The sequence below is a fragment of the Psammomys obesus genome, unplaced genomic scaffold, assembly GCF_907164565.1.
Source record: "Psammomys obesus unplaced genomic scaffold, mPsaObe1.curated_primary_1811, whole genome shotgun sequence".
NCBI lineage: Eukaryota > Metazoa > Chordata > Mammalia > Rodentia > Muridae > Psammomys > Psammomys obesus.
Window position 1 is genome coordinate 11,167,674 of NW_026593286.1, and position 20,138 is coordinate 11,187,811.

Genomic DNA, 20,138 nt, shown 5'->3' on the forward strand with positions numbered 1-20,138 from the left:
CAGGAACAAGACAAGGTTTTCCACTCTCTGTATGCATATTCAATATAGTACTCAAAGTCTTGGGTAGAACAAAAAGAAAACTAAAGGAGATCAGGGGGAAACAAATTAGAAAGGAATAAGTCAAAGTATCTTATTTATTTTCAGATTATATGATTATATTATATGATTTTATGATTTTATTAATCCTGTAGGATTAATACAGTAAAGGTGGCCATTCTACCAAAAGCTATTTACAGTTTCAATGCAATCCCTATCAAATTCCAACACTATTTTTTCACAGCTTCAGATAGAAATGGAAAACAATTCTAGCTAAAACCATTCTGAATAATAAAAGAACTGTTGAAGGTATCATCATGCCATCTTTAAATTTTACTGTAGAGCTATAGGAATAGAAATAGTATGCTATTGTTAAAAACCATGCACACTGATCAATGGAATCAAATTGAATACTCAGACATAAATACACACAGCTATGTACACCTAACTTTTGATAAAGAAGCCAGAAATATACACTGGAAAATACAATACAGTATCTTCAACAAATGGAGCTGATCAAACAGGAAAGCTGCAAGTAAAAGAATGCAAAAAGATTTATATTTATAACCCCATACAAAACTCAGTTCCAAGTGGATTAATGGCCTCAACCTAAAACTAGATACACTGAAACTGAATCAGGAAAAAGTTGGAAATAGCTTTGAGCTTATTTGCACAGGAAAAGACATTCTGAACAGAACACTATTATCCATGGCACTGATACCAACAAAGAATAAATGAAACCATCATGAAACTGAGTAGCTTCTACATGGCAAAGGGAACTGTCATTCAGACAAAATGGCAGCCTACAGAATGAGAAATGATTTTTACCAATTACACACTTGATGGAGGGGGTTAAAATCCAAATATTATAAATAACACAGGAAACTAGATATCAACAAAGAAAATAATCTAATTAACACAAGTTGCAGATCTAAAAATAGAATTGTCAAAAGAGGAAACTCAGATGGCTTGCCAAGAAACACTTAAGGAAATATTTAACATCTTAGTTATCAGGTAAACAGACATTGAAACTGCTTTGAGATTTTATCTTACACCCATCACAATGGCCAAGGTCAATTAAATAATCCTCATGCTCCATGAATGTGGAGTAAGGGGAACACTCCGCCATTGCAAGGACTCCACACTTGTACAGGCACTCTGAAAATCAGTGTAGCAGCACCTCAGGAAGATGAAAATTGATCTATCTCAAGATGTACCTAGATCACTTTTGAGCATATGCACAAAGATTGCTTATTTCAACCACAAAGGAATTTGCTCAACCATGCTCACTGCTTCTCTGTTCATAATAGCTGAAAACTTGAAACAACCTAGATATCTTTCAACAGATTAATAGGTAAAGAAAATGTGGTACATTTACTCAACAAAATGAAATATTACTCACCCATTAAACACAAAAAATACTGAATTCACAGGTAAATGATTGGAACTAGAAAACAAAATAATTGTGAGGTAGCTCAGACCCAGAAATACAAATAAGAAGACAGGCATGGTGGTGCACACCTTTAGTCCCAGCATTCGGGAAGCAGAGGCAGGTGAGTCTGAGGTCAGCCCGTTCTACAAAGCAAGTCTAGTACAAACAAAGCTATACAGAGAAACCATGAATTGAAAAAATAAGAAAGGGAGAAAGAAATAAATAAACAAAGAGAATGAGAGAGAGTGAGAGAAGAAAGAGAGAAGGAGAGAAAGAGAAATAAAAAACACAAATAAGGTATTTATTTGCTTATATGTGGATGTTACTTGTTAAGTCCATGGTAACCAAGCTAGAACCACAGGAGTTAGGTGTAGAGTTAGGGAGTAGGGGGGATAGATGTATTTCCCCAGGAAAGCAAAATATAATAGTTATGTATGGACGGAGGGGGGTTAGGATGGAATGGGAGCATCGAGTGGGAAAGAGTAGGAAGAAGGGGACAAGGAGGAAATACAGGGAAAGACACCCAAAATTAAGGACCATTTGAGTGATAGTATGAAACTTAATATAGCAGAAGTTTCCTAAAGTATACAGTTATATGAAGGTGATCTAAAAGATATTTCTAAATAATGGGGGAGGCAGAGCCTTAATAGTACATATCTGATCACAAAAATGAAGCCTTCAGTACTAGGAATAGGCTATTATATGATAGGATGCTGGACAAAAGGGTCCCACAGGAACCCTCAAATAACCCATGCCATTGCCAACAGTATGAGTTGCTCTCCTCAAATGATGGCCAGACCCTTCTGCCAAAGACAACACTTATACAACTCATTGATCATGGACAAGTCAAGCTGGTGTCTATGTTGAGCCTGTTACCAAAGGAGAAATAGAAACAACAACTCACCTACAAACCCTTTGATCTATATCTGTGTCCCCTCTGCCAGCTATGCTGGGGCATCGGTGGCACAAAGCTTATGGAAGTAACCAACCAATATTTGATTGGACCTAAGTCCCACTCTAGGACTTAATGTTCTACTATGAAAATATAGCAATAAATTTACCCTTAATGATATTTTGCTATATTCATAGATTGAGAGACCCTGGAACACAGAGCACTAAATAGATGCTTTCATCAAATACCTCTCCTCAGGGATCAGCAAACCCTTTGGAAGAGGAGGCAGAGAAAGCATAAGAGCCAAAAGGTATGGAGGATACAAAGGAAACAAGGCTCTCTTAAGTACAACAGGATGGACACAAATAAGAACTCAGAGATAGAGGCCCTTGTATAGTGCAGGCACGGGTCTGCACCAGACAGGGTCTTAGAACTTAAAGGAGAAATGGGCACATGTCTCCATTTTTGACCCTGAAGCTACCTCCAATTGATACCCACTTGCAAATAAAATTTAGTTTTCTCCAAGAGATTCTTACTAGGGAAACAAACTACTCTTAAGGGTAGGCCACAGGTCCTGCAGGAGATGGCCAACAGAAAATGAACTAAATAGCCTTTTTGGAGGTTTTTTGTCTGTTAATGTCATGTCAGGGCTTACAAAATTTTTATCTCATTTAAATTATTTCATGTAATTTTTTATCCCCTCCCACAGTTCCATTTAGATATATTTGTATGGCTTCCAGTTTAGTTTTTTTTTTTTTTAAAGTAATTCCCAAGTATGCGAATAAATGAGTCCCTGAGTCTATATCTCTTTTATTCAGTGTCTTTTCTTGGGCGTTTTACCTTCTTACCTTATTTGCTTTGTCCTATTTTAATTTGTTAGTTTTTGGTTTATCTTATATTTTGGTTTATTGTATTATTATCCCTTAGAAGCTTACTTGTTTTCTAATCAAAGAGAGAAAGAGGTCGATCCAAATGGGGCAGGAAAATGGCAAGGAACTGGGAAGATTAGAAGGACGGAAAACAGAATTTAGGATATATTATGTAAGAAGAAATCAATTTTCAATAAAAAGAAAAATTAAAATACATACAATAAAATGCTGCAATGGAGCTAAAATAGCTCAATAAAATATTGAAATGTAAGTATAAGAAAAATTAAAATTTGTATCTAAAAAGCATTTAAATAAAGAAATATCAGTTCTGTGCTACACATTAAACAAGAAACATACTTTTTTTGAGAATATAATGGTACAAGTCAAACATTCTTTGATTTCTATCATTCAGTTAAACTAGAACATACATGGTGAACTAACATATTACAGCTTGTCGATTTTGTCCTTTCCTGCTACCCATATTGAATCTGTGCGTTATCAAAATTCAGGGTTTCAAAACACCAAAAGAAATACAAGGTTTCTATAAACCTAAGAGTGAGCACAATCTCATTTTTTAAATCATCCCGAATGGTTAGTATGTCATAAACAAAGCTGGGACTGAGAGATTGATGGAAGCAAAATGAACAAGTTGTCTGAGGATCATCACTCACAGTGCCTTTCCTCTATGCTCCCTAAATGCTTGAACTTCTTTCTGTAGTAAAGATGTCAGAGAAAAGGCAGTCATTTTTCAGAGCAGTTAATCTCTTAGGAGACTTACTTGTGAAACAGAAGAGAATCAAAAAATATCCCAGAAGCAGAAAGACACACATGGTTTATACTCACTTATAAATGGATATTAGACTTATAATATAGCATAATCATACTAAAATCTGTATACCTAAAGAAGCTAAGCAAGAAGGAGGGCCCTGGGTAAGATGAGCAATCATCATTCACAAAGGCAAATGGGACAGACATCAGAAGAGGGGGAAAACAGAAAACAGAACAGGAGCCTACCACAGAGGGCCTCTGAAAGACTCTGCCCAGCAGAGTGTCAAAGCAGATATGGAGACCCATAGTCAAACTGTGGGCAGAGTACAGGGAATCTTATGAATGAAGGGGGAGATAGAAAGACCTGGAGGGGACAGGAGTGCCACAAGGAGAATAACAGGACCAAAAGATCCCTGGAAACAGGGGTCTTTTCTGAGACTGATACTCTAACCAAGGACCATTCATAGACATTACCTAGAACCCCTGCAGAGATGTAGTCCATGGCACCTCAGTCTCCAAGTGGGTACCCTAGCAATGGGAGCAAGGACTGTCTCTGTGATGAACTGAGTGGCTGGCTCCTTGATCATTTCCCCTGATGCGGGAGCAACCTTGCCATAAGGCCGCAGAGGAAGAAAATGCAGCCAGTTCTGATGAGACCTGATGGGCTAGGGTCAGAGGGACTGGGAGAGGACTTGGAGAGAGGCATGGGAGGAGATGAGGGAGGGAGTATGGGATTAGGAGGGGCTGAGGGAGGGGCCACAGCTGAAACGCAAAAGGGAATAAACTGTAATTAATTTAAATATCAATAAATTAGAAAATACCACCCTTCAGAATTTTCTGTGAAGCCATACTGTGTGTTAGGCATGAGCAATACAGAGAAAGAGACAAGATTTCCAGTTTTATGGACTGCTTAAACTCAGTGGAATATAAAAGGTAATCAAATATTTTAAAGAAATGAAATATGAGATACAATGCAAAAACACACAATGTATAGTTTAATCATTGAAAATTAACACACCTGTGTTAATCAATACAGAAAAAAAAATAGCAATTGGCTTTGGGCTTTGTAGAAATGAAAATTTCCCTTACAGAGTGAGTAGGAAATAACTCTAGGAAGAGGGAATCTTATTAATAAATGAGATAGTAGATTTGATTTAGCTAGAGAAGTCCAAAGTTTGTATCTGCTGTGAGCTTTGTGGGTACTCTGGGATCAAATCAGATAATAAAGGTCCATGATTACTGGGGAACCTTTTGGAGACTGAGCTGCCATGGGCTACATCTGTGCAAGGATTCTAGGTTATCTCCATGACTGGTCCTTGGTTGGATTATCAGTCTCAGAAAAGACACCTGGGCCCAGATTTTTGGTTCTATTGCTCTCCTTGTGGAGCTCCTGTCTCTTCCAGGTCTTTTTGTCTCCCCCTTCTTTTATAAGATTCCCTGTACTTGCCCAAAGTTTGGCTATGAGTCTCAGCATTCGGTTTAATAAGGGGAACAGGGACTGTCTCTGACATGAACTCAGTAGGTGGGTCTTTGATTACCAGCTGTACCAGGTGACAGAGGGAAACAAGGAAAGACACAGGTCACAGAGGAAGACTACGAGAAAATGATAGAAAATGGAAGGGGACAAGGTCCTTTCCTATCAGTAGACTGGGGAAAGGACATGGGAGGAGATGAGGGAGGAAGGGAGAGAGGCCGGGATTGGGAGGGGATGATGGTGGGGGTTACAGCTGGGATACAAAGTGAATAAATTGTAATAAATTAAAAAATTATATTAAAAAAGGAAAAACAATCAGCCTAGAACTCATTGGCACAGGAGACAACTTCCTGAACAGAACACCAACAGCACAGGCTCTAAGAGCAACAATCAATAAATGGGACCTCATGAAACTGAAAAGCTTCTGTAAAGCAAAGGACACCATCATCAAAACAAAATGACTGCCTAAAGATTGGGAAAGAATCTTCACTAACCCTTTATCTGACAGAGGACTAATATCCAGTATATACAAAGAACCAAAGAAGCTGAAAAGCAGCAAACCAAGTAATCAAATTAAAAAATGGGGAACAGAGCTAAACAGAGAATTCTCAACAGAGGAATATTGAATGGCAGAGAAACACTTAAAGAAATGCTCAACCTCATTAGCCATTAGGGAAATGCAAATCAAAATGACCCTGAGATTTCACCTCACACCCATCAGAATGGCCAAGATGAAAAACTCAAGTGACAACACATGCTGGAGAGGTTGTGGAGAAAGGGGAACCCTCCTCCACTGCTGGTGGGAATGTAAACTGGCATAACCACTTTGGAAATCTATCTGGTGCTTTCTCAGACAATTGGGAATAGTGCTTCCTCAAGACCCAGCTATACCACTACTAGGTATATACCCAAACTTTGCTCAAGTACACAAAAGGGATACTTGCTCAACCATGTTTATAGCAGCTTTATTTGTAATAGCCAGAAACTGGAAACAACCCAGATGTCCATCAGTGGAGGAATGGATACAGAAATTGTGGTATTTTTACACAATGGAATACTACTCAGCAATCAAAAAGGAGGAAATCATGAAATTTGCAGGCAAATGGTGGGATCTAGAAAAGATCATTCTGAGTGAAATATCCCAGAAGGAGAAAGACAAACACGGTATATACTCGCTTATATAGACCTATAAGATATGATAAACATAATGAAATCTATACACCTAAAAAAGATAATCAAGAGAGCAGACATGGGGTAAGATGATCAATCCTCGTTTAGAAAGACAGATGGGATGTGCATTGAACGTATGACAGGAGTCTACTGAAGGCATCTGAAAGACTCTAGTTAGCAGTGTTTTCAAAGCAGATACAAAGACTCATAACCAAACCTTCAGCAGAGTACAGGGAATCATATGAAAGAAGGGGAGTTAGTATGATGGGGAAAGGATAGGAGCTCCACAAGGACCAAATATATCTGGGCACAGGGTCTTTTCTGAGACTGACATTCAACCAAGGACCATGTATGGATATAACCTAGAATGTCTGCTCGGATGTAGCCCGTGGTAGCTCAGTAACCAATTGGTTTTCCATAGTAAGGGGAACAAGGACTATTTCTAAGAGGAACTCAATGCTGGCTCTTTGACCTCCCCACCCCTCAAGGGAGGAGCAGTCCTGTTAGGCCACAGAGGAGGACTTTGCAGCCAGTCCTGAAGATACCTGATAAAACAGGATCAGATGAATGGGGAGGAGGTCCCCCCCATCATTGGACTTGGAAAGGGGCAGGGAGGAGATGAGGGAGGGAGGGTGGGATTGGGAGGGAATGAGGGAGCGGGATACAGCTGGGATACAGAGTTAATAAAATGTAACTGATAAGAAAAAAATAAAATTAAAATAAAAAAGGAAAAACAAATGGGACCAAGCTAACGAACTCTCCTCTGCAAAGAAGAGCACAGTGGCATGATCTGCTAAGGTCCTGAGAATTACATAGTAGTTGATGAAAGCCTGGAAGAAGTCTGCTCCATCTCTATGAGTTCATATGTGCATCACGTGGAATCGTGAGGCTGTGGGAAGCCAGCCCCCCCCCCCCGCAAATGTCCCCGTGAAGATGGTGGCAGTCAGCAATAAAATAGTAAAGGTATCAGTGAATAGGGATGTTGACATTCTGACAGATGCTAAAGAGACATCAGGGTTGGGGCAAAGAGCATATTCTAATAAAGCTTGTTACTTGAGCATCAGATGGACCACAGGGAAGAAACCACTGGGTTAGTGTGGGTGTGAGTAGTAGGAATTCTTGAAGCTACCTCTCAGGAGACATGTATAAACATTCAGCCAAGGATCTGGAGAGTAAGTGTAATTTGTACTTACGTGTTCAACAAGGTTTAAATGAGCATTAAAGAGTTCAAAGTTCGAATACATCATCATTTAAGAAGTGGACAAAAATACTACCTATACAGACGACTAACATATTGTATTTATGGACATATATATTCCTAAGTACATAAATATGTATTATTTAAATACATATACACACAAATACATATGCAATAATAATTAATGAAATTTTGAGTAAGGAAAAGTATATGAGAGTGTTTGGAATGAGGAAACAGAATGGAAAAAAGATTGAAATTTTTTTAGCCTCAAACAATGAAAGGGCTAATATATTTTTAATTTGTCTGAGACAACAATAAGAGTAGAAGATGTTAAAGGGAAATTGCAAAGGGTAGGGATGAAGGAAAACTACTGAGAAGGCACAATGAAGGTGGAATTGTGGAGCAGAAAATTGGATGAATTTATATAATAAATTAGTGTTTGGGCAGAAAGTAAGCATGCACAGAAGGCCTTTAAATGACCACCTGAGCAAGAAAGAAGAGCTGTAGCAGCACAGTTAGAGGAGACCTCCCTGTCCATGAGTTAAGTGAGTCCTAACTGGAGGAGAAATGTACTCCTACACATTAGAAAGATTCCATCCCACGCAAAGACAGTAGACACAAGATGAGGGCATTTCCTAAAAGCAAAAGTTTAATATTCAGTAAAATATCAAATCCTTTATGGAATCAAAAGGCAGTAGGGTGGGATTTCAGTACAAAGGGTTTCAGAAAGGCTTGAACAGAGCTTGGAAACATGGAAATGTGCTTAGCTATCTCAGGAAACATGCCTGTGAAAATACTAGCGGCCCCCAAAGCTGACTTCTAACAATGATGGTTTCAGTTCCTATTAAGACTCAAACACCGAACAGAAATCTGAAGTAACAGAGAAAAGTGATGGCTTTGAGGGAATGAGAGGTAAAAGAGGTAGATTACACTGAAAGACAGAAGGTTATAAACCGTCATTCCTCCATTTATATGAAAGTGATATTAATTAGCAATTTATCAATTAATTTGCTTTCGTGCAAAGGCAAAGAAGACATAAAACCCTATCCAAATTTAAGGGCATGAAAATGCAGAAACCACAAGGAAAGTTAGACACTTATTTCATTTCATGTTCCATGTTTCCAATATTCATTTAGCCATTATTGATAATTGATAGAAAGAGACAGATAAGAGAGTGTTATTGAGCTATGTGTGATCACAGCATATGCTATACATGTATTTAATTGTCAAAATTAAGAAAATTGGTGCTGTCCTTGCAATTGAAAAGCCATGTCTCTTAAGATCACATACTCTCATGTATACTCTCATCATCAGAACGTTACGGCAGACACACACATATCAGAAGTTATAGAGCTTTGCTTACTAGAACAAACTCCAAAAAAATCAAGAGCTGGCTTTACTTATGGACCAAAACAATGGGGAGGACATTCCCTGTGTCAAAGATGATGCTGGGCCAGCCTTACCTGGTCTACAGCCATCTGGTGTTTTTAGTGGGAAGGGACTGGGCAGGTTAGCACACTTAGTTGAGAGATCTGACCGAGTAGGAAACTCAGCAGTGGGGACCCACACAGCTGTCCAGGGAAACTCTCATTGCAATCACTGGTGCATTTCCACCAATGTTCTACTTAGATCTCTGTGTTCTAATTCTCAGCCTGGTAGCTTCTAAATACAGAAGTGTTTCCTACATAAAGCTGAAGCCACCAGCAAAGTGATGTTTCCAACTTCCATGCAATAAAATAACCCAGCTATTTTGCCACATGGATGATTTTATTATATGGATAAAAGGGGATGGGGTTTGTTCAGCCGACCTTTAATTTGTCTGAGCATTCTGTAGAACTGTGGTTTCTTTATTGCATTCATATTTACTTTCTGAATAAGACTTTTCAAGTATCCAATAATTGAATAGTATGTGGGAAAGCAATACACACCTACTTTCCCCTGTATCACTGAGCTCTCAGAATTCTGGGCTGTCTCTCAAGATTCCCACCCCTAAGGAGTGTATGCCTCTTATGATTTCCTCTTCCAGAAGAAGCTGAGCTGTGAATTTGATGACATTTCATGCCTATGATTAAGCTACAGTGTATTTAAAATGTCCAAAGGATTGTCTAGCTGTAGTAATGTTTCTAACAAGTTGACTAACTCAACCAACACTAAACATAAATCACGATGATCCTGTACTATTCAGGTGAGCTCTTTAAAAGAGCCAGTCTTGGTGCTGGGGGATTAGTAGGTAAGGTGCTGGGGATCTAAGTTTAGATCCCCAGCCTCTACATAAAGCCCTATGCGCTAACACATATTTCTTTGCAGTCTGCACACTCCTTTCAGAAGATGGTAGGCCGACATAGAAATCCTGAAGCACACAGGCCAGATAGCCTGGTGAACAGGAGAGATCCTTCCTCAAACAAGAGGAAAAGTCAAAGACAGATGCCTAAAGTTGCCGTTTGATTTTCAGATCTTTGCATTGGCATGGGCACACCTATACTCACAAAGACAGACGTGCAAGCACACTCACACACTCTCATACTAGATTATACATGCACACAACACAATACATATACCTAAAAAAAAAGACCACCAGATGCCTCTGAAAGGGAAGAATCAGCTTGCTGGCGAACTTCCTTTCTGTTCTTTTTGAAAAGACAAGCTTCTGTGTGTTCCAAAATTACAAGTAAATACATTTTAATGTGACATAAGCTTTGGTAGAGACCCTCCTAAGCCTCAGAGGAGACCCCAAATTTTGTTGGTATCCTGAATGATAATCTTGAGGCATACTGAGAAGACGTATCTACCCAATGTATACTGTGAAATAATAACAATGTGTTGTTTTAAGCCACAGTTTTTGTGGTGATTTGTTTCCAGCAATAGAAAAGCCTCAAAAATCCATTCCTAATCACGACAGAACCTCCAAGAACTTTGGGCCTGTTGACATCTCAAAAAAATAATCTATTTATGTCAAGAACACAGATCCTGAGTCCTATGAGTCTGAGCACTTGTGAAAGGTAGGTCAGTGCTGGATTCAGTAGGAGACATTGGATTATACCATTAAGGCAGTTAGTACTTTGCATTAGAGCCCTAGCCATGGCAAGTACAGAGAGAAAAACACATTGCACAAGGCTTTAACTTGCAAACTGTTTCATTCATGAGCCTGGGGGTTCATTTAGAGAGCAATCACACGTGGTAGTTGTACAGCTCCATCTCCATCTGAACAGAGCCCAGTTGACAGATGGCTTTTACTCCAGGAAGCCAAGCTGCATGTGATTCTGCCAACCTGGAAAGAGAAATCCAGGAATGGAGGCCTTCCGCGATAACCTCATACTTTCTACACTCATAAAATGAATAAGAACTATCGATGTTAACAGGATGGAAATCTCACTAACGGTTTCTTTTGGTTTTCTCACTATAGGCTATGCCGGGCTCAGTGCACATCCTAGAAAGATACTGTGAAGACAGCTGTCTCTGGTCATGTGTACTCTGGGAGAAGCTGAAGGAGGAAAATGGAGGTCCTGTGTGATCTAAATGCACTGTGTACAAGTATGAAATTCCCAAAACAAATAAAATATTTTTTAAACAGTTGGCAAAAGAGGAAAGAAGAGTGTGGAAAATATTAAAGAGCTTGTAAATCCAGACAGGGCTCAGCAGATACTCTGCGCATTGAAACATCAAGGTTATTCAAGGCTCTCCTATCTCGTTTTTTTGAAATGAGAAAGCTAAGCTGGGAAAGCTGAGGAAGAGTTGGCGTTAACCAGTCTCTGCTAATAACTTAGTCTATCCTGTGGAAGGAAAGGAAGCAAGGCTCCGCGGCACCTAAGAGTGCCACACAATGACCTAGGCACTCTCCTTCTGCCACGTTTATAAGATGTTCACTTTTCTGTGGCTAATTAACAAATCACAAAATTCCCTGCTTAATATATATATATAATTTCTTATCTCACACTGCTATCGACCAGAACCCTGGAGACATCTGAAACCAAAGGGCTAAGCTGTCTGTTTAGAAACAGGAATCTTTATGTTGCCAGCAGCGAAAGACATAGATTAAACAAACATATAGATTAAAATGTGTGAAACTTCCTTCCCTCGCTAAACAATTAATGCTTTGAAAAAAAAAAAAAAACAACTTCTGGGCCTTATGGCAGGTTTTCTGGTTTTCATAATCCTTCCTTTAATCGCTGCTTGCTCTGTGATATGGATCAAGTCAGAAAGACTAAGGTGAAGAATTGGAAAAAAGTAATAGGACTACTTTTGCTGGTCAAATTCCAAATACAATGTGGTAGACACATTCAAAGTATTTGCTGAATAGATGGGGGTATAAAAAATAACATTATGATAAAGTCTACTTTTCCTTCTTTGACAGCCTTTATGAAGCATTTTGTTTGGTTTTTAAGATACTGATCATAGACAAAAGTTCTCATTCACTAGATTCTGGGTCAGTGATATAGTCCAGATCACTAGGGACAACTTGAAAACACTGCAGGAGGTATATCTTGTTCCCAGGTGTGAGTCAAAAGAAATAATCTCACATTAGGTATGGAAGCCCATGACTTTCATGGCAGCATTTAGAAAAATGTATGGAAATACTGGAATTTCAAAGCCGTCTGTAGTTACACAGAGAGCTCTCAGCCAGCCTACATTATATTAGATACTAACAAAAGTAAAGTTAAATTAAAAGTATGAATCCACCAATCATTTCTGAAAGACAGCATCAGAAACTAGGACAATTGTACCAATTCAAAACTGTCTTCTCAGTGTTTTGTAAAGAAATAAGCATAAGATGACACTGTAAGTGAAGCATTAAATAGGACCTGAGGCAAAAGGGTAAATAGATACTGAAGAGATTGAATCATTTTGGGCAGTGGCTATCAACATTTGTGTCATGACCCTTTTGGCAAACCTCTATTTCCAAAAATATTTACATAACAGTTCATAACAGTAGCAAAATTACAGCTATGAAAGAGCAACAAAGGTCATTTTATAGCTGGGGGTCAGTACAGCATGAGGAACTGAATACAAGTGTTGCAGTATTAGGAAGGTTGAGAACCACTGTTTTAAGGGAGTCTGTCTGTAAGGTTCTTAAAGTTGAAAACATGCTTTTTTTAAATTAAATTTTTATTGTTAATATTAATTACAGTTTATTCACTTTGTATCCCAGCTGTAGTCTCCTCCCTCCTCTCCTCCCATCCAACCCTCCCTCCCTCATATTCTCCTATGCCCCTCTCCAAGTCCATGGATAGGGAAGGTCCTCCTCCCCTTCCATCTGACCCTAGCTTATCCAGTCTCATAAGAACTGGCATGCATTGTCCTCCTCTGTGGCCTGGCAAGGCTGCTCCCCCATCTGGGGGAAGGCGGTCAAAGAGTCAGCCACTGAGTTCATGCTAGAGACAGTCCCTGTTCCCCTTACTAGGGAAACTTAGATACTGAGCTGCCATGGGCTACATCTGGCAGGAGTTCTAGGTTATCTCCATGAATGGTCCTTGGTTTGAGTATCAGTCTCAGAAAAGACCCCTAGGTCCAGATATTTTGGTTCTTTTGCTATCCTTGTGGAGCTCCTGTCCTCTCCAGATCTTACTATCTCCCTCTTCTTTCCTAAGATTTCCCGCACTCTGCCCAAAGTGTTTTTATGAATCTCAGTATCTTCTTTGATACAATGCTAGGTAGGGTCTTTTAGAGGCCCTTCGTGGTAAGTCCCTGTCCTGTTTCCTGTTTTCTCCTCTTTCCAATGTACGTCCCATTTGCCTTTCTGCATGAGCATTGATCATATTACCCAGGGTCCTCCATCTAATTCACCCTCTATAGGTGTATAGATTTTGATAGGTTTAATCTATATTATATGTCTAGTATTATAAGTGAGTATATACAGTGTGTGTCACTCATCAGAATGGCAAAGATAAAAAAACTCAAGTAGAGCTGGAGAGGATGTAGAGAAAGGGAACCCTCCTCCATTGCTGGTGGGAATGTAAACTTGTACAACCACTTTGGAAATCAATCTTGCACTTTCTCAGACAATTAGGAATAACGCTTCCTCAAGATCCAGTTATACCTCTCATAGGCATATACCCAAAAGATGCTCAAATATATAACAAGGGCATGTTCTTAGCAGTTTTGTTCATAATATCCAGAACCTGGAAACAACCCAGATGTCCCTCAATGGAGGAATGGATATGGAAATTGTGGTACATTTACACAATGGAATACTACTCAGCAATGAAAACCAAGGAAATCATGAGATTTGCAGGCAAATGGTGAGAACTAGAAAAGCTCATCCTTAGTGATGTATTCCCGAAAACATGCGTTTTACTCCTCATATTAAACAATATATAGTTCCCTATTACTAAACCCTTATTAGATGTGGGAAATGTGTATTAATGCCTGAGAATTACTAATGGAATGTCATACCAATTTTTGTGTATATATATATTTTTAACATTCAAAATTTATTTAGACCTGAGATTGGAGATCTGAGTCAGTAGTTAAGGGTACTGTCTTTTCTTGCAAAGGACACAGGTTTCTTTCCAGCACCCACATGTCAACTCACAACTATCTACAACTCCAGATCCGGGTAATCCAATGATCTCTTCGACATCTGTGGCACCGACCATGCACGTGGTAACACATACACAAATTTATGCAAGACACTTCTATACATAAAACAAAAATTCAGTTAATGTACTTGTCATGTTTTACCGTGTAGGGTTGAATATGCATGCACTGTTGGAGAGCTAAAAAATTATTAATATGGATGACCTCACAAAGGTTTTACTGGTAAAAACATTAATGTCTGGGCTGGACAGATAGCTCAGTGGTTAAGAGTACATGCTGCTCTTGCAGACGATCCAGGTTCAGTTTCTAGCAACAGTTATGTCCAGCTCCAGGGAATCCAATGCCTTCTTTTATGCCTCTATGGCACTGCACGGTCGTGCAAATAGTGCACTTACAAACACACATAAAATAAAAACATATAAATCTTAAAAAAAGAAAATAATATCTACTGTCAGTGATGTGCAAGAATATATTATAACTGACTTAGTTACAATTAATTTGCAGTTAATCTCTTAAAGCATTCCTCTACATAACTTAAACTTGTCTCCTTTGGTCGCTGTTCCCCCAACTCCATCCATTTCCTGGTAACATCTGTTCCATTCTGCTTCTATCAGGTCAGATATTATGCTCTCTACATGTAAGGGAGTCGGCACTGCACTTGTCTTTCTGTGATTGCTTTATTTCATTTAACATATTAGCCTCCAGATTCCTCCACATTGCAGAAAAATGTTAACTGACGAAGGAAGATACAGTCTGCTGTGTGTATACACCCAATTTTCCTTATTCATTATCAGCCTCTAGACTTAGGATGATTCCATATATTGACAATTATGACTAGTGACACAACAAAGATGCTTTTTATATGTATGTCTTGTAGTGGGATTGCTGGATCCCATTGTGGTTTTACCTTCAGTTTTGCGAGGAACTCCATGCTATTTCCCGTAACATCTGTACCACTTAACAACAAAACTAACAGTGTACAAGAAGTCCTCTTTCTCCACATTCTTCCCACATTCAGCAACTTTCATTTTCCATGTTTTTGTAATGTCTGTTTATGTTCCATGGTGGAGAGTGTGTAAATTCATCTTCTCTTTCCCTTCCATGTTTTCTTTGAACACCTGTGTTGCGTTAAGCCAAACACTCATGTCATTCAGGACTACCAATGGCATTTTGTACTGTATTGAACTTATATTTCTTCAGCAATTTATCATACACATCATTAGTATTGACACAACAAGCTATTGTGGAGGTATGGGGGAGGAATAGTACCACCTTGATTTCGGTACTGTAGATGCTACCTCAAAGATAAAGAAACAGTTGTCACTATTTCGTCACTTGCCCAAATTCAGAGTTTGCCTCTTGACTCTGTGTACAATCCCTTGACCATGCTGAGGCAACATTTCTCTCATTGTCTTTAAGAAGGAATAGGTTCACCAGAGAAAAGAAGGTGACTAGAAAAGAGGGAGAGGCTTAATAGCTGCTTCTTTGGTTGATCGACATACAAGAAACAACTCACATGACCTGTTTTTTGTTTGTTTGATTTGTTTTTAAGAATTATTTCCCTGTTATTTCTTGACAATAAAAAACTACCAAAGAGAAAAAAGAAAGCTCAGCAGAGTATCATTAATAGTGTCAGGGGTTGGCTATATCCCATGGGGTGGGTCTCAGGTTGGGTCAGGCATTGGTTGGATATTCACTCAATTCACTCTATTTTTGTCGCTGCATATCTTGTAGACAAGGTAAATTTTTAGAGTCAACTACTCAGGGCCCAGGAAGGATTGGAGAGACTGAGGCATCAACCAAGGACCATGTAAGGACTGTACCTAGGCCCCCTACACAGATGTAGCTGATGGAAGTTTGGTCTTCATGTGGGGGAGTAACGGAAGTAGGGGCTGTCTCTGACATGGACTCTGTTGCCTGCTTTTCAATCACTTTCTCCTGGTGGGGGTGCCTGGCTAGGCCTCAGGAGATGAGGATGCACTCAGTTCTGATACACTTGGTGTGTTGGGGTGGGGTGGTGGTGGAGCTCCCGTTTTCTGAAGAGTAGAGAAGAAGAGCAGGGTATACGGGAGAGAGAGGGGGTATCAGGAGAAAACAGAAGGGGCTATGATTGAGATATAAAGTGAATAAATAAATTTAGAAAAAGGAGAGCCCAACAAGCTATTTATGGCTTGATGATTTCCAGTTTATGATACCTACTAATAAAGTTTTAGAGATGTGACTTTTATAGTCTGAAGTGGCCAATGTGTATTTGAATGGGATAGAACAATAAGAAACAGCAAATCTCACTTTTCCTTGTGTAATCTCTGTGTGTATGTGTGCAAATTTCATCTGTTTTTTTGTAGTTCTGAAAAGCTATTTTCCTTTTACTTTTATCCACAGGGAAGTCACAATCCTCTCTTTAAATAGCAGCCAGTTACCATGGAAATCATTCTAATGCCCCTGAGTCAATATTTTGATTTTGCTGACATTTCAGGTAAAAAAAAGAAAAAGAAAAAGAAAAAGAAAAAGAAAAAGAAAAGACAGGCTAAGATGTATAGAAGTCACATTTTTTTTCTGTTATGATGTTGACAGCTAAGAGTTGGTAAAGAAAACATGAGCTCTATAATAAGTTCCAGTTAGCTCCTAATCATAAAGAACTGGGGATTCATAAAAGATCAATCTACATATTTAAATAATACTGGATTTGAGTATGGATGTATGTGCCATGCATTTAGACTCTAGAGTTTGTTTTTTTTTTTCCCATCTATGAACTGGACCCTGATTCAACCCTGTCATTATTATTCTAATAACCTATTAGAAAACAGTTGGCTGTGTATAGCTCTGCGATTATCACTTTCTTATGAAGTCCAAAGAGGAAAGTAAATTTGCATAACGAATGCTGTTCTTCCTTTTGCTGGATCCTAACCATCATGCGGTCTGTATAAGACCCTTATACACCCACACAGCTAAGGGCATCCCAGTCTATCTTGAGAGTTCTTTTCTAAACAGAAATGCTGAATTTGGGCCTGGTGGTCCATAAGCATCAGAGCCCTTCAAGTAATTTCTCCATCTAATTTAAATCTTTGCTACACAATCTGAGCCACTTTCTCATGTCTGCCTTAAAAAAAAAAATGACAGGCAGATCTCTGTACAAAGTGAGTCCAGGACAGTCAGGGCTACACAGAGAAACCCTGTCTCCATTTTTTAAGGTAACTGACAGCTATCCAATGTTGCTTCTGAGAGCAGCTGATCATGACTGTGCTGACCCTAGTTTCACTCTTTGTACTTCACTTTCCACTCCTCTTAACAAGACCGCTCTGGAGATTTGTATCCTACATTCCTTCGAGGAGTTCATTGCATGGCATGGCCTTTGGGCACGGCCCTTACTATTTCTTTAGCTTGAGTTATCTCAGAACTTTCTATGTAGCTCAGGCTTGCCTCAAACTCCGGATCTTCCTGTTCTAATCTGCAAAATTCTTTAAGCCCAGAATGCCCCACTATTTCCACTTTGGGTTGCATAAAGGCCTCATCCCTCAAAGATTCCTGTCTTTGAATCTATAATTTTCCTTGGCAAGCAACCTGGTGTAATTGATGATGTGGTTCTGGCAGCATAAACAGAAGATGGCTGACTTTTGGACATGGGGATCACACAGAATAAAGAGAAATTAAAGCTGTCATGTTTAAATATTTGAGAAAATTTAAGAACAATGTTTAAAATGTTCAAAGGTCCTGTCACCCAGCCCTTCTTAACAGGGAAACTAAAGGTCTGCTGTTTTCAGAAGCATAAAAATGTAGTGCTTCAAAGTGAAAGTTTCACCTCTAACTCTGAACAATGAGAGCAGTTCTGATTTTTTTTTTTTTCAAGACAGGGTTTCTGTTTGTAGCCTTCTCTGCCCTAGACTCACTTTTAATGTGCAACCAGGCTGGTTGCAAACTCACAGAAATCCACCTGCCTCTGATTCCCTGAGTACTGAGATCACAGACTGGCACCATCACACTCTAAATCTAATGGATGCTGAGAAATGAATGTAAACACACACACACATACACACACACACACACACACACACACACACACACACACCAAATGTCCACTATGATATTCTTCCTTGTATCTAATCAAATTGGAAGCTGCATTGAGGATTACCAAGAGCATAGATAATTTGTGCATCCTTGCTATAAACATTTCTCTGTAAAAAAAAAAAAAAAAAAAAAAAAAAAGGTAAGCCTGGAAATGCAGAGAGCATACTGAGCTGTGATCTGAAGCTCTCCACTTATGTGCACACATGGTGTGTTTTTGCTTATATATGTTTGTTATATGCACATTCACATAGACATCTGGATGTGGACAAACAATATTAAAGATGAAAACTGTTCTTTTAAAATGGAAGGATTCATTCTTTCTCCAGGGATTCATCCGCACTATTTAACAAATCGCTGAGACTATATCTGAGCAGCAATAGGAGGAAGATGTGAGAAGAATGAAGGGCAAGATAGCATGTCACCCACAGGCATTGTATCTCCTGAGAGTCAGGCCAGGAATCTCAGCTGGCAAAGAACTAGTACTTGAGGAAGCGATGGCATGACTTCTCCCTGCGAACAAACCTGAAATGTGGTACTGTGAGGTTCAGGGAAGATTGAAACTCAGGGAAAGTTGGGTCAGAAAAAAGGCCACAGGGCTCAGCAGAATTCTGCTGTAGACTCGCCACTGGCAGCCCTGGGGACCTTGAGCTATGCCTCACAGCTGACACAGGTGTCTGAATGGCTTGGAATGAGGGATAGAAAGCTATGTACCACAACATTAAAGTGCTGAAAGCTTAAGCTCACTGTTTGAGAAGAGGTGTCTTTGGGAGGCAAGAGGGAGCCAAGGGGAGAGCCTCCCTAGACAAGATTGCTTAGAATTCTTATACTCGCTCCTACCACATATAAAGCATGTAATATCAGAAGACACGAATCCAAAACCTTGAGGAGGGCTTTATTTGGAAATCACGCTGGCTCCTGGGCTTTTCAGCAGAGCTACAGAAATGAATTACCACTCTTCATAAACAAGCCAGCCAATGACAATTTATTATAAGGGCCTGAACTGGGGGACAGCTGTGTCAAAGCACACTTAGGACGCCACTCCAACCGAAGAGCTTTTTGAAAAAGCTCAGGTAAGCTACAGGCTTCTTTATTCCAGAAGGGCTGAAGGGTTTGTGAGATGTAAGGCTAATGTGACCAAATTTATATTCATAACCCTGAAGGAGCTATGGTTGATTTGTGTATCTTGTCGCTGAGAGGAAAAAAAAAAAAACTACAAGTAAAGAAATCAGACTTATGAAGCAGAGACTGAACTCCTTAGCTGGTACATATACACAAGAAGGGGAAAAATGTCAAAAAAAATGGTCATTTCTAACAAATATGATGATAAATTTTTCTTCTTATATTTTCTACATTAAAGTCTCCCCCATAAGATTTTCTAATGATCATCCAAGACATCTTTCAACTATGTAAATAGGAAATAAACGCAAGTAAGAAGATATAAATAGCAGATATACTTCTAGGCAAAAGTAATTTTTGAATGACTCAAAGCCTTAAAGGGGCTGTAAAGCTTACAGATTGCTTTGCCCATTTTGTTTTGGTTTTGCACTGTGGACTGAACTGGGAACCCTCACGCACTATTGCAAGCGCTCGGCTACCGAACTGCACCGCCCGCCCTGTCTGGCTTTTCTGATTTCACATATTAAGTAAGACTGTTTGACAATACACCATAATGCGTCCTACCCTTGATGTTCTTTTCCTGG

The 20,138-nt window shown here is 39.2% G+C and overlaps 1 protein-coding gene across 2 annotated transcripts in view; it reads right to left on the minus strand.

The window, feature by feature from the left end:
- The window catches only part of Nyap2 (neuronal tyrosine-phosphorylated phosphoinositide-3-kinase adaptor 2), a 237,756-nt gene that overhangs the window by 130,885 nt on the left and 86,733 nt on the right, over positions 1-20,138 (minus strand). The gene's annotated exons all lie outside the window — the stretch shown is intronic.